Raw genomic sequence first — 15,350 nt, 5'->3', positions numbered from 1 at the left:
CAAAGGTTTTCTACTGGACTCACAGCTGGTAATTGGAGAATCCACTGAACTCATTGTCGTGTTGACGAAACCACTACAGATGACTTTTGTTTCACTCAACAGTGCAGCGTCATGCTGAAAGTATCCCTTTAGCTTCCATTAAGGGATGTAAATGGTCTGCACCAATACTCATAGGCTTTTTATTTCAAGCCATAATTATTACAGAGGCACAGAGTGTGCCAGGAAAGAAGCCTTGACTGTTGACATAAGGCACGTTGACTTCATGGATTCATGTTGTTGGCAATCTGAGCTTATTCTGAAGTGCAGTGTTTTGCCAGCCTTCACCTGTGCGGTCGACCCACTGCACCCTCAGATTTCGGTTGTTGGTTCACAGAAATGGAACCTGATGTGAACCTTTTCTGCTGTTAGCCCATTTGCCACTAGACACATATATGCTGTGGGCCAGAGATGGTTTCTGGGCAGCTCACCACAGTAGTAAACATTAGATGTCTGAGTTATTGTGGCTTCTCAGTCAGCTCCATCAAGTCTGGATATTCCCCTGATCCAGACTTGATGGGCATTAAAATGAGAAATACTTAAATCAGATTGGTGCTAATAATCCTGTCCCCATGCTAAGCTCCTGACCTGTAGCTGTGGGATGTGCCACATGATTGGCTGATCGGACAGGAGATGATGTACAGGTGTTTTTACCAAGGTACTTGAGTATATATACTCATTACTGAAACTGAAAATGTTACTTGTCATAAAAACGTATGCCAGTGCAATCAATGAAAATTGGTGTAGGGTCCACACGTAACACAAAGTGTTGACTTTTATCCTTAATTTAAGGGGTCTAACACAGATTATATTATGAATGTGCATGTATGATTACATTATTTTTGAATTCAGATTGTATTCATTTCACAGTACAAACAGTAAGAATATCATGTAATAATCATGACATACTGCATGTTTTATAGAATATACTTTGTAAAGAAATTCTAAAGAGCTCTCTGAAAACAGTATAAAAATAGATTAATGTTCCTTGAAGGTGTACTTCACTATAGTATGTAGGAATTTCTCTTCATTTGATACAAATTGTCATTGAAATTTCATTATCTTAATCACCCAAAAGTTGATTCCACTTTAATCACCTATAAAATAACATGTATTTATACACGAATGCATCTCCATTAATAATCCACTGTTGTAATGTTGTTGAAATATGAAAATGAAATATGTCATTGTGTTTAATGACTTCTTTTCTGAGATTTCCTTACATCACATCTTAATGCTATTTTAAAGTTCCATACCTTGTACAAAAACACAAATCTGTATAATGAGCAAACAGATTTGACTGGATCAGCTCATGGCAGATAAATTAACAATAGTTTCAAAAAAATATGATATAAATAACTATCCCTCGGGTCGTCTTCTGTCACACCAACCCTCTGATTTCCACCTGTCTCCCTCTCATTCACACACATGTATTGTGTCTTGCTTCTACTAACTTTTATTCATCTTTTCTCCAGACCATACCTCCACGTCTCCAGGCCTTTCTTCCACAAAGACTTCCATCACAGCTGCAAACAAAAAGAGGCTCAGAGTCGATGTCTGACATAATTCCATCCCCACCCTGAACCCATCTGTCACTCCTACTGCTTACCTCACCTCTGACTCGCTGTTCTCATACATGTCCTGCACCACCTCCAGGGTGACCAGGAAATAAATGTGTGGCAAATACTGTGTTTTTTGACAGCTAGTCTTTCCAGGCTCCTTAGATTAACATATTGTGCATGTTACTGGATTGTCATTTAGCATGTACAGGCTAAATATATTTCCAGCGCCTTTGCTAAGTATATGCATAGTAGGAAGTTCAAATTTGTTACTATGGTCTCATGCGATAATCTTAACATACTCCTGTTTTTCTTTTATTTCACTATGGTTTCCGCAGGCTTTAAGTTTCAGTTTGGACGTACCCATAGATTTGCAGACTTTTTTTGAGCCATATTTGACAATGTAAGCAATTTTTATCCAATTATGACGCACACCTGCTGTGTCACTTCACAGCGCACTCCCCCTCCCCTTTGCAAAACTGAAAAATAACTAATAAAAAACTAATAAAACAAAAAAACAAAAAAAAAAAAAAAAAAAAAAAAAAAAAAGCAATAAAAAACACAAAATTCCTGTTTCTCAGAATATAGTGCCGCCTTATTTTCTGTGTGCTAGTTTCAATCATGGTGGATAAAATCTGCAAAGCTCGTCACTTTCTTGTAACTTTTCCTCATGAATATGGCTAACCTTCTTCTAACTACAATAAAAAGCCTCCCGTTCACATGCGCTGGGTAAAAACCTGATTAACCTGATCTCCTGGAGAACCAATCAAAATGTAGGACTCTGTCTCGAGATTTTGGACACGAGGACGAGGAATAAAAATGCTACCCTCACATACTTCTCTGCCACTCCTGACTCATACAGTTTCTCTCTTCTCCGTCTATCATCTGCTTCTATCAATTTCTAACATAATAAGATGCAATTCATTAATACCATTTAAACCATATGGGTGACTGTGCCTCATCAGTGTCAATCTGTCCTACAGTGAAATCAGGCTCCCCATCGCGCTCAGCCATGTTAGTTTTTGCAGAGCATCCTGACATCTGGTGGTGATTTTGTGACACTGCACTAAAATCATCAAGTTGCTTGAGTTAACAACTCTCAACTTCTACTTTCAGCTTTCAAATTCCTGCTTGTCAGTGTGGAACAAAATACTCAGAATTTCTCAGCCCAACAAACCGCAAGAGCTCGTTCAGCTTTAAAAAGTTGCCAAATGTGCTGAATGTGCTTTCCAGTCATATGTATATTTGGAGTACTGCTGAAAAATTACATCAGCATAATGTGACTGATTTTTGTTTTTAATCAACTTACTAACTCTGAAAGAAAAACTGAAACAACTATACATTTTTGTCCTTTACATTAAAAAAAGAAGTAGTTTGCTATACTATACATAGTTTTTCCATTTTCAGGCCCTCTCCCAGTTTGACAATCGTGTGAATTCACCCTTGAACACGCTGTGAAGGAATTCCTTAAAGCAGCTGGTGATGCCTTTAGGCTCTGAACAACAGACATTAGGGAAGTTTTTTTTCTCTTCTTCTCTGGTTTATATGTAACAGCAGTCCAACTGGGTACAAACAGTCCTGACTGAATGCCATCGTGTTGACTTAACGTGAGAACAAAGACCGGGCAGTTATTGCAGATCTGAGACCAATTTGCTTTGACAATTTAGCATTTAAAGAGCATCTTAATTTACTCTGATCCTTTGTTGCTCTCCTTTGATGGGATCAGCAGATACTTAAAAGCCATTAGGTGTGACACATTTTTGCGTAGTCATGTGCCTCTCTGTGAGTGTGCTGTTATTTTTGGACGAGAGAACATTCAGTGCTGGTATGCGCTTTATTGTCTATAGTGTGACTGCAACAACACATCTGAGAAAATATTTTGTGCTTTATTGAAAGACATAAAAAACACAATTCAAACGGTTTTTGGTGGGAAAAAGATAACATGTCTGCCTATAATCTACGCAATGTTTCTGGGTTCAGTCTTACAGGTTATAAAAGTCCTCTTCAGCCAAATTCCCATCATCCGTCATCTGCTTCCTCTTCTTGAGCCTTCCGGGAGCAGAGCTGGCCAGAGCAGTTCTTCAGCTGGCAGCTTTAGCATGTGTACAGAAACATAAAGCTTGCCAGTGAAGAACTGCTGTGCGTCAGCCGGTATGAGGCCGGCGAGCGTGAGATAGCCTGCAGTGATGCACAATCCGTTTTAAAGCGCAAATGGTGACTCCTTCCTCTTTCTTCCTCTGGCTTTAGGTGCATGTATTTCTGCAGAAAGAGAAGAAAAGATTGTTTAACTTCCCCTACAAACTCCCTGCTTTAGTAGCGTGGGCATGAGGTGGCCTACAGCCAGTCACACACGTACAGTAAGTGGGTGCAGTCGAATCACAGTGTGTGCAATCAGCTGTGAGTAAGTGGGTGAAGTGAGCTGATATGCAAAGAAAAAAAAAGTGCCCGGGGAGATGCACACAAGATCATGCGTCAGATCACCAGGATGGACACGCGGATCAGCGGCTCAGCTGCCTCTGCACGATATACGGTGCCAGCAAGGAATTCTTAGATATTCTTTTAGTTACAGGACACTCGCATTCAGAGAGCAGCCTTTTGAACGAGAAAAAAAAAAGAAAGACAATTTTGTCAGTTACCGTGGTTACAAAGGATGAGCGAGAAGCGCCGAATAGGAGTAGACAGCCCGTACTAGAGAGAAGAAACCCTTCAGAAGTCCAAAGAAATATTTGTTTTTGAAGTTTTAAAAAAGTTCGGGTGTGTTCCAGAGAACACCTGTACTGTAACTCATCTAAATTAAAGCTGTCATCTAACCAACTGGTATGTTTAACTGTACACAGCTGACTACGCGGTTTAAGCAGGCGATTGACTGTATAAAGAAGATGAATGTAACGTCCATTAAAGCTGCATTTTTTCTAATGGCCAGAGGGGGCAGATCCACTGGCTACGAAAAAAGAAGTGCAACAGTGTTAAAGCCTGTGGAAAAATGATTCTTTGCTTCCTTTTCTATGATCATAGTAATAATTTTTTCTCATGAATTTACAGCCTTAATAACTTGTTTCAAGGTTTAGTCCCCTTACCCAAAAAGAGATTAAACTAAGGTAGGCTAAACTGTGGGATTAAGGCTATTTTATAAGCCCAGAGTGCTTTGGCTTCTAATGTCATGTTCGCTTCTAAAACACAACTGTGACTGCAAAACATGCCTCTTAAGGTTTCACACCGTGACTTCACTAACGATTGTGTGACAGCCATCTTTTATGTACAGTCTATCAAATAGTGTGTGCCAGATTTTTAGCTGTTTTCACATTACCCAGATGATCCGCATTTGAGAAAACAAATGTCATAATCAATCGACTCAGATATTCGGGGTATGCATCTTCTGATCAGATGACAGCTATTGCCAGAAACAAAAAGAAGTATTTTCAGTAGTTAGAAACTCTCTAAATATACTTTTTTTTTTTTTTTGCTCTATAGGAATGGTTGAATCCTACTGAACTTTATAGATCTACTTTGTAGTTTTGGGTGAATGGCCAAACAATGGTTTGCCATAACCAAAAACATGCATCTGCCTTGGCTTCACTTTATGCAGCACTAGCGAGTAAATACGCTGGCTCTAGTCTTTACCCCACATATTTATTTCTTCTCCTTTTTAATTTTGCTTCTAGTTTTTATTTGACAGTTTGTAACTTATTTCTGAATTTCACTCCACTGCAGACCCGAGGGCTTGGAAAGCGTTTCGAGCTGATGCAAAGAAGTAAATACACATGCAGAGAGTTTGAAAACTGACCACTTGAAGCCAAACACATGTGAAGTAAAGTAGCTTAGTGTTTTTCTAGCCTTCAAAGAATGCAATTTTGTGTTGATCTTAAGATACTGACGACATGCTCCACTTCTCCCGTCGACGATGAGTAACACATGCTGCACATTCCTGCTGTAAGGAGGGCAAGAATAATCTCAGGTGGTTCACGGCCCTGTGGACTGTGCGGGTCTCAATCAGCAAGATTTATGAAAATGCCAGAGACGTGGCCATGGGAAGAAATCTTTTTGCCTCAAACTGAGTTGGATTTTACTCAAACATCAAGTTGAGGGGTCATTTCTATGCATGCACAGAGCTTTGACATGAAATCTACTGGGTGTGCACAGAAAACCAGCCACTAGGACAGATATGCTCATGTCAAACGTCAGATTTTTTCTGAAGTGGGTGAGTCAGCAGCCTGCCTGTTCTGACTCGTCAATGACGTGCATTGGTAAAAGTATCAGGAATGAAGTGTATTATCTTTTTTTTAAGTACCCTCCCAATTCTGCGTCAGATATTTGATTTAAAAAGACGGCATCTTATAACTTTATTTACTCAGAAATAGTTTGAGTTCATTTGAATCTAAAGAAAAGACTTTCACCTCTGCTCACTTTCAGGAGTTAGGCTCTCTGTGCCCCCTACCCCCACCCCCATCTCTCAGGATTCAGTATTTGACATTATTGCTGACCTCCACACCCCGAGCTTATCTTTTTTGTAAACAGTCTGGTTTGTTTATTTAAAATGAAACATTCAATGTGACTGGTGTGACGCAGTGCGACGATTGCAAAGAAAAGCCTTCCTTCTTCCTGGTTTGCTCCCATTTTGTCCCCACCTGTGGACTTCACATTTATTTTTCATGACCATTTAATGGCTTTCCTAAGCCCTTAAATTGTTTTACAGATACTAAATTCCACTGCAGAAAAGGTCACGAAAGAGGTTTTGTGCAACTTAAATTGTGCAATCATCAGTTTTACAGATATAATAGCCGTTGGGGGAAGATGATTTTTCTTTAGGGCTACAGAGGACTTTTAATTAGTGCTTTGCTGTAGTTGGCCTCCAGGAAACAAAACCAACCACATTCTTTTATATCCATGTTACTCCAAGTGCACAAGTGTATTCACTGAGAATGAATCAGCAGCAGGAGGATACATGCTGAGCACCAATGCTAGCTAAATGCTAAATGTTAAATGCTACCAGTGGTGTTAGCTAAACACGAGTCGGTGTTACATGCGTTGTACCATTATTGTTTGGTGGTTATCGGTGTTAAACTGTAGTCATCGCTTTGGGAGAATTTAGTATGCATGGTCAGAGGTGGAACCCGGTTGGAAATATTTGCAAAATGTAGCAGCTATCATGACAATCGCAGCCAAATTCACTCACTCTCCATAAGAACTGTGGAGACAGTGCACTAGATGAAAGTTCCCTCATTAGTATTTGTTGCTGGTCATCATCGCTAACCCTAACAAGCTCCAGTTGCCTAGGTAGCCCTCTATTTATCAACCTGACGTATTTCAGTAAAAGGTGTCCTTCACTTTCAGAAGCTTAAAGTGGAGAAAGTTTAAGTTTGAATGAAGTTTCTGGCTGATTTTCTGTGGTCTCTGGTTGCCACGTTGCTGCAACTCACTTCCTGTGTGGAATTCCTTTAACAGAAAGCCTTAGGAACAGCGCTAGGTTGTGCTGTAACTTCAGCATATTATCTGAATTTGATAAATTGGGGTTAATAACATTTGGAAAGACTAGAAGGCGTATATCTATTTTCTTTTATTCCATTTCTGTGTTTAGGAAACCCGCAAGAAACGTGCGAGCTAGGCTGGCAGGAGTCCTGTGTACATGCTCTCCATCAGCTCAACTGACGACTTTAATGCCATAAAAGCATAAAAGATGGGTGAAGCTTCCAGGTATAAAAAGTGAAGCCAACACGATAGTGTCTCAAACCTGCATTCTTTTTAATGGCCAATAGAGGGCGACTTCTCTGGTTTCAAAAACACTTCTAGTTGCATTGAAGTCTATGGGAAAACAGCCGTCTACTTCCGCACTCTGCAACGCTTTCTTTTTGACTTTATGGGCTTAATCATTAGTTTCTTGTCACATTGAATAAAAAATGAAGTCCATTTTGTACTATGTGGTCTTAGAATGACCACTATGGTCATTCTAATCTAAGAGACAGGAAGTAGGATTATCCAGTTGTGTCGACATTGGCCAATAACTCAGTCACAAATCATGCTAGTCAGTGAGTGTGCAGTTTCAAAATGCACGCCTGCCATGTGCAAACTCTCAGTTCGCGGCCTCATAGAAGAAGTTTGGACCATAGGTGCAACTGAGCAACTTTCATTCTAGTCTGACTCGTCTTAATGCGTGCGTGGTCCATGGTCTTTCATAAGAGTAAAAACTAAAACCATTATGTTTAATGGCATTCAATGACAATGCAAATGTACTGACGTTTAGCCAAAGTAATTTTCACCATCTTACTTTATCGTCTTAGCATGCACGCATCAAGTTTCATGGCAGCTGTTGTACTGCAGGCTTTGCGGAAGTGCGGGATCAACAGAATGACAGACTGACAAACTGACACTGGCATCTCTGGAAACAAGCCACTAGCAGTTAGGAAAAAAGTTTCTGAATGAAGTCAGTGAAGAGGACGTGCAGTACGAGTCCCCGGGCACCCTCAGGAGTACTCGCAGTGTTAACTGTTCACTATGACTGCCACAGCGTCAAAATTGAAACTGAATTAGTTATTTGTTCCATCGCGTGCCACTCCCTCCACGAAAAGTGACTCTGTATTTTTATGTTCACAAAGCCAGCCAGTGTTGAGTCTCCCAGCTCTTCTGCTGTGCCACTCTTTCCTATATCTCCACTTCTTCTTCTTCTTTTTTTTTTGTCTTTCCTGACTCGTCTGTCCTCTCCACCCTCTCCCTTGGTCAGATCAGACTGTCCTGCATTCCTGACATTCCAGCTGCGTATGTTAGAAATTCCATCTGGCTGCTGTGGGCTCGCAGTCTCCTCCACTCCTTTTTTTCCATCGCTCTGTTCCTTACCCATCGCCTGTCTCTCTACTCATCTACATCTGGACTGCCCTGGCTGAGGCTTCACTGTCAGGTTTGACCCTCACCACCCCCTTCTCTTTATTTCTGGCTGCATCATCCAAGAAAGGGAGGCAGACAGAACTGGGGGTTTTGTCGAAGGCCTTGATACAGGCTTATATACAGATAACACACAGCCTAATACACAAAGGATTGAGTTTATCTGGGACCGTCGATGTGCATTCTCTGCCACAGCAAGATGGGATAAGAAAAAGGAAAAACACAGTGGAGTTGAATGGGCAGGACATGAAATAGAAATGAGAAATAGGAATGATGGTTTGTAAACAGGACGGTGTAAATGAACCATGCACAAACCGAGGAACTGCTGACATTTTAACTCTTTAGGAGATTTTCTTATCAGACTTTAGCCCACAATTATGCTTAACAGAAAGAGAAGAGAAGAGAAGAGAAGAGAAGAGAAGAGAAGAGAAGAGAAGAGAAGAGAAGAGAAGAGAAGTCATATGAGATGTGGGTGGGACATTTTGCTGAAGGTGAGGAAGTGGAAGAGAAAAAAACAAAACATACAGTGCAAAGTTGAGACTAGGTGAGACAGACAGAGACCTCTTACCATGCTTTGAGCCTACTTCTTTGACCTCTACGCTCAGGGTCGAGATAAGATTACCCTGATCATGACTGCGACTTTGCTGCAGTTATCTCCACGTTTGGAGAAACAGCGACGGGGGTTTGAATGCTGCTACACCTCAGCGACTGAAAACGGAGGATAATTAAATGTTATGCATCTGTTGCATATATCAATTCAGGTGCATTCCTTTGCTGTGGGTGTGGCCCTGCTTGAGAGTGTTTACTGTCCCAGATTGTAGTCTGTAATACAGAGTGATCATTTCAGACTGGGAATGGGGACAAAGACAGAGAAAGGGCGGTGGCTTTGGCAGCGCTCTTCATAGAGCAGAGGCCCCGTTCTTACACTCTGCTGATCTCCGTTTGCCGGACTTTAAAGGCTATCTGACTTTAACCCTGAGATCACCACGAATAAGGAGTGTAGGCTGTTTTATTTGCTAACAGGAGTGGCTGAATGCCACTCTGAATTCATGACACTGCCTGGAAATGGTAATGTGCAGCATGAGGCCTGTAAGCCTGTCCTCAGGCAGTCTGTGCCATTTTGTTTTAAAGCGCTGGATCTTTTCTTTCTTTTTTCTTTTTTTTGTAAGTGAACCTACATAACACATCCCTTCTTGCCCCATCCTCCCTTTACAAGGCACGCAGTAGGAATGAAGGGTGTAGCCCAAGTTGAGCAAGATGGCTTCACTTCTGCAAATGAAGGCAGCAACACAGCACAGGGGGAGGTTGCTTTTTTCTTTCTTTTTTTTGCCTGGATGCAAAGGAAACAACACGGATGAGTTGCTTTTTAACGGACATCCTGTCATTGCCATGTGATTCTCACTGACAGGGCAGCTTATGTCACACTCTGGGTTGCAATGGCACAAATGCAGCTCGTGACACAGTCTATTGCGCATTCCTACCGGCACACTGAACTCTGGCTGCACAATTATGTAAGACATGCTCCATCGATGTAACAGACACTACAGTAAGCTTTGCCCTCTAACCATTTATCCCATGCATACTTGCACTTTGCTTTTAAGATGTTTTATACAAATGAGGCAGGCTGTAGGGAAATCCTATACACATACATATATATACACACGAGATGAGGAGACTGGAGGGCCTGGGCAGGGAGGCCTACATACGCTTTGTTGCGTCAGCAGCTTAAAGAATGTTATCCTGCTCCTTATAAACATCCAGAGTTACAAAGTCGTGTTTATAAACTCATCTTCCACTTGAAGAATCTTCCCATCTGTGCCAGATGACGGCGGGTGTCACTGCATTTCTGAGAAATGACTCGGCCTCAGTTATCCTGGTTTTCACCTATCCCCTACTTGAGCGCAGGCTTTTTCCTTGGCCTGCTATGAACTCAGCAGATTTTAAAGAGGCTTTGAGTGCTGACACTTTTTAATGTGAAGTTTTAACGCAGACATGTTGCTGTAGCCTCTAAATCCAGCGTTTGATTTGGATGGATGTGCTCATGGCAGTCGTGTTAAACATCAATATTAATTAAAAAAAAACAACAGCTCTGAACATTTTCACTAAGGCTGTCTGTGTGCTTGTAGAGGCTGTTTTTGGTCTCTTCTGTATTAATGTAGGACTAAAGGTGACTAATTTTTGCACATTTACGCATTATTACAGCTGCTGGCTGTAAAAATAAATGGAAAGCTCTTGCCCACCTATGGAAATTAAATTCTTATGGTGGGATGGCCAAATGTCAGATTTCTAGGGTGCTCATAAATCCTATGAGCTCCCCTGTGTTAGAGGGCCTGCTCTCTCTCTCTCTCTCTCTCTCTCTCTCACACACACACACACACACACACACACACACACACACACACACACACACACACACACACACACACACAGGCCTTCACAACCAGAACTCCTAAAACATCAAATCCATGTCCTCCTCAATCTGACGACGCCGATACGCGGAAAAACCGGCCGCAGGGGTGAATTACACTTGAATAAAGTATGAGAAGGACGCTTTCCCAGTTGCCATTTCCACGTAAACTGGGTCATCAAGCCGCCACGGGCTAAACCAGGCTGACAGGAGCAAGCATTCAGCCAGCAGAAACACACACACACACACTGAGTAATACGCCCCACCTTGACCACCAGCAGCAGCCGGGTCGCTCCTGCCCGCTCCGGCACATCTTGAACGGTCCGGCGGAGTTCAGGCTGCCTCGCCCACCGCTCGGCGGAGTCCGCCTGGGTGTGTCGCTGTCTGTGGAAAAATTTTGCGTCCGCGCTACGGAAACGTTTGACAGCGTTTAAGTGTGTGGAGCCCTTTTAGTGCAGCAGCAGCAGCAGCAGCAGCAGGAGAAGACAGCGCAGGACTTCAGCCCCTTTTACACAACTCCTGCCCCCCCACCTTCTCTCTCTTTCTGTGTCTCTCTGCCTCTCTCTCTCTCTTTCACTCTCACACACACCCAGGCGAGACACACACCCGGCTTCCCACTCCGATCAGCTGGCAGCGTGATGACGTAGGCCTGCACGAGAAACGGACGTCAGAACCTGCACGGATCTGACGTGTACACGTAAGACAAGTGCATGCCGTGAGACAGCAGATTGACCTGTTTATAGTAACTCACGGTGAAACGTCAGGTTTTATTTCCCTGCCTAAACTAGAAAACACTCACATAAGTACTATATATATAGATGCTGTCACACATATGCTGTATTACACGACACACTTTCCATTAGATTATTATTACTTATGCATTTACTACTGTTGTTTGTTGAGTGGGCGGATTTCATATGAGAGTGCAGCCAATAGGTTATTGGAAATAGTGCAATGATTAATTAATTGTGTAATGTGTTTAATTACAGAAAACACCCCAATAAAGACAGTAAATGACTAAGTCCTCACATTTGATGCTCAAAATCATCACATTTATTTTTGCACTCAAATATACGACAGTTATTGAAATTACAGGCAATATTTTTTTTTTTTTGGCCTGTGACTAAGGGTGTAATTCCCTTTTAGAAATAACAATATAATTACTATTTACCTATAAATACTTAGCAGCGGGTAATGCGTCATAATGCAAAATTTACAGTGTCAGATGGAGAAATGTTGTTTGGTTTTTCCACCAAATTACCCAGAACTTATGCACAACTTAAAATTACCTATAGTTTAATTATTTTTTTCTTTCCTGTAAAAACTTGAATTGCTACCCTTTTATTGTAATGTAAAATATACTGTTAAATATCATTGCTCTGTAATTTCAGAATAAAATACAGTGAAATTCCATTCAATTTGTAATGGGCCGTGTTATAAAATGCTACCACATTTTTATAAAAAGCATAATTTGATAAGCACTTACCATAAGTTTAAAGTTTTAAAGCTACAGTTTACCTAAAAAACTTTCTTCCCCCTGACTCGCAGGACTGTTGATCCCAGATTATTTTGGTTTGAGATTCCTAGTTTTTGTCTCTTCTCTTAAATATAGTGGAACCGGAGAACACATGCCTTGTTCTGCTCAATGCAACAAAAATACATGAGAAAAATTTAAAAGCAGCGTCTCTTTCCAGAAGTCCGATTACCCCAATAAATCCACAAACCTTGTTGTGCTCAGTTTTAAAGTAGGAACTATTTTTCATATTGGAAAAAAAAGATTTTAAAAAAGCTATGCTACACTTCTGCTTTAGTTTAACTCTCTGGAAGAACAGGAATCATGACCCGTCGATATATGAACGATTCAGTGTTAGTGCTGATTAAGCAGGATTCCATTTTTGACAGACAACTATTTGCACAAAAGTTGTGCTGTTGTTCTATTAATACGAGTCTGCAAGAGGCCTCCGGAGACATCAGCAGGTCGAGATGAATTAGTTACCCTCTCAGTGCTGACGCACACAGACGCTCACGCAGCAGTGACTGCTTCTCAGTCCTTGCTTCTTTCTGTCTCTCTCCTGTGAACCTGGGCTTGTCACTCTGCAGCTTTAAGGTTGCTGCAGTTTGAAAAGCTGCTTCCTCACTGTCACCTGACACACTGAGGACACGCAGCAAATCCTCACAAGGCCACCTTCCAATGTCTTCTTCCTTTTTCTTGAATGTTTTTAGAACAGCGTTTCCCACAGAATATGAGTAAGATGTATTAAGATGATTTTGACCCCTGTAAATTCCCAAATTCTTCATGAGGTCCTACAAGACCATAGTGACCTACCACTCAGATATGGATTTTTTTTTGGAAATGCTAACCACTGTAAAGCTGCAAATCATTGCTAGCTGGTAGTCTGTAACCTTCACTACCTCCTGATTCAGACACAATCTCCCTTTGGGGGATTTGTGTGGGTGGAAATCATTATGATTCAGTAATTTTTATAGCCATACTAAAAGGCAACATTATTTAGGATCAGCATTGGAAACAAAGAAAAGCCAATCTACTGTGCCACTCCCTGTGTTGAGTATTCCATAAATAATTATTTTAGGTCAAAATCCAGCCCAGAGAATAAGCTGTGTCTTATATATTTAACACAGAATAACCCTGTTCAGCATGTAAAATGATCTAAGTGCTCTCTGAAAACTGCAATACATGTCTAGAGTGCCTGGGGGAATACCAGTAATGGTAAACTCTCATCTGTAAAACACCTACTGTTACAGGATTGTGATGTATTTGATGCACCTTTAAACAAAATCTAACTTGGCATGTTTGTAAAAGCGCTTGAGCTATTGTTGACAATGCCCTCACAAGCAGATGCCAGTGCACTTACTGCATGTAAAAATCTGTTTGCGTAATTATGTCTGCACCAGATGGAGAAGCACGCGAGTCACATCTTCCTCCACCGCAGCCAGAGTGTAAGCACACCAGAGCAAGACGTGACAGAGGCATGGGTCAAAACGCATAAAATGTAACACAGTCACATGACCTAGAAGTGGAAAATTTAATATTCTGGGTCAAAGGTGGTTCAAGTGTTTCATATGTTTAGCTGTTGATCTCTTGGTTGTTTTGGCCATGATTTATCAGTTTTGCTTGCTCATTTATGTAATCCTGTTTTTAAAAAAATGTTTTTATTTTTGACAGTTCCAACAGTGTCGCTTTGAAAAAGAGAGCTTTAAAAACCTTTCTATCACGTCTCACTCTGAACTTTGTCACTGCTGCATGCATAAATGCTACGTGTCCTCTGTGACTCAGCAGATGGTTTGTCCCTTTTCCTCCTGTAGTTCTTGTTGGAAGATCACAGATATGTGGGGGAAATGCAGAAGCAGGACAGACCCGTTTGAGATCCAGCACTGAGTCTATTTTTAGCACTGCTGCGTTTAGCATTTAAGAGCAGACCAAGCATAGCACCCAAGGGCCAAAATTAGTTACTTGGAAATTAATAGGAAGGTTAAAGTGCATGTAAAACTTTACAACTTAATAATTACGGGAAAAGGCAGATGTGTGTGCAGTACAAGGAACCAGTGGTGATCTCGACTCTGTGGAACAGGAAAAGGATGGAAACTCCCTAGAAAATACCACACAGCATGCAGTGGATGTGCTCTGAAATCCCCATGCAGGAGTGTAAAGGAGGAAAGTTTACAGATGGCATTCAGTCTCTTTAACATGATTAAAACACATTTGTTTTTTTACTTTCCAGCTTTTTAAAAACTTAAATAATCAGAGTGACAAAGATTTTTTTCTTTTGATTTTGAAAATAGAAACTATTTTTAAAGATTATGTCACTGTCCAGAGGTTAAAATGTTCATACATCATTGCTTTCTAAAATAACAACACTAAACAACACAGACACAGTTAGGGGTTAGCTGCAATGGTAAAATGTCAGTGTTCTATTCACAGCTTGTTTATACTGCCCCTACTGCCCAAAAGACGTAGTGCAAATACCCAGTTTGGGAAAAGTGATAAACAATGAAGCATAGAGCGGGTGTGTAAAACATAAGGCCTGGGGGGCCAAATTCGGCCTGGCAAAGACTCCAAAGACTGTGAATTAACAAAGACTTTCTTTTTATATAATTACAGGACAGTCTAATTATATTATTTTGGCTTTAGCTCAAAGCTGTAACACAGATAGTTCAAATAGTTTAGACCAACAGGTTTCATCTGAAGTTTGTGCGTGCTGTGAAGATTCATTTCACAGGACAACAGGATGCATGCGTCTGAGCATTTCTATTTAAACTGGACTGATTTGTATTCTGTCAACCAGGCAGGTTATTAATTAGCCATATGAGCATATGAGGGCAGTCAATAAAAGTTTATAACCTTCTCACCGAAGGACAATTCACCGGTAAAAATGGAAAAATTAGACAATCATATGTAATAGAGGTGCTCATAACCCTTTCAGTGTTTTATTTTTACCTCTTTATTCAACAGCAAG

At 41.0% G+C, this 15,350-nt stretch overlaps 1 long non-coding RNA gene across 1 annotated transcript; it reads right to left on the bottom strand.

The window, feature by feature from the left end:
* Nucleotides 1-3,410: 3,410 nt before the first annotated feature.
* On the bottom strand, nucleotides 3,411-11,413 carry LOC120442208. The gene is made up of 2 exons (XR_005614572.1): nucleotides 11,142-11,413; nucleotides 3,411-3,854 (listed from the first exon to the last, which is right to left on the bottom strand). It is a non-coding gene; the product is annotated as an uncharacterized LOC120442208 (long non-coding RNA).
* Between the last annotated feature and the right edge of the window lie 3,937 nt (nucleotides 11,414-15,350).

Source organism: Oreochromis aureus, linkage group 10 (genome assembly GCF_013358895.1).
Source record: "Oreochromis aureus strain Israel breed Guangdong linkage group 10, ZZ_aureus, whole genome shotgun sequence".
NCBI lineage: Eukaryota > Metazoa > Chordata > Actinopteri > Cichliformes > Cichlidae > Oreochromis > Oreochromis aureus.
Note: the sequence above shows the minus strand (reverse complement) of the source record. Positions and strands in the feature narration are given on the sequence as shown.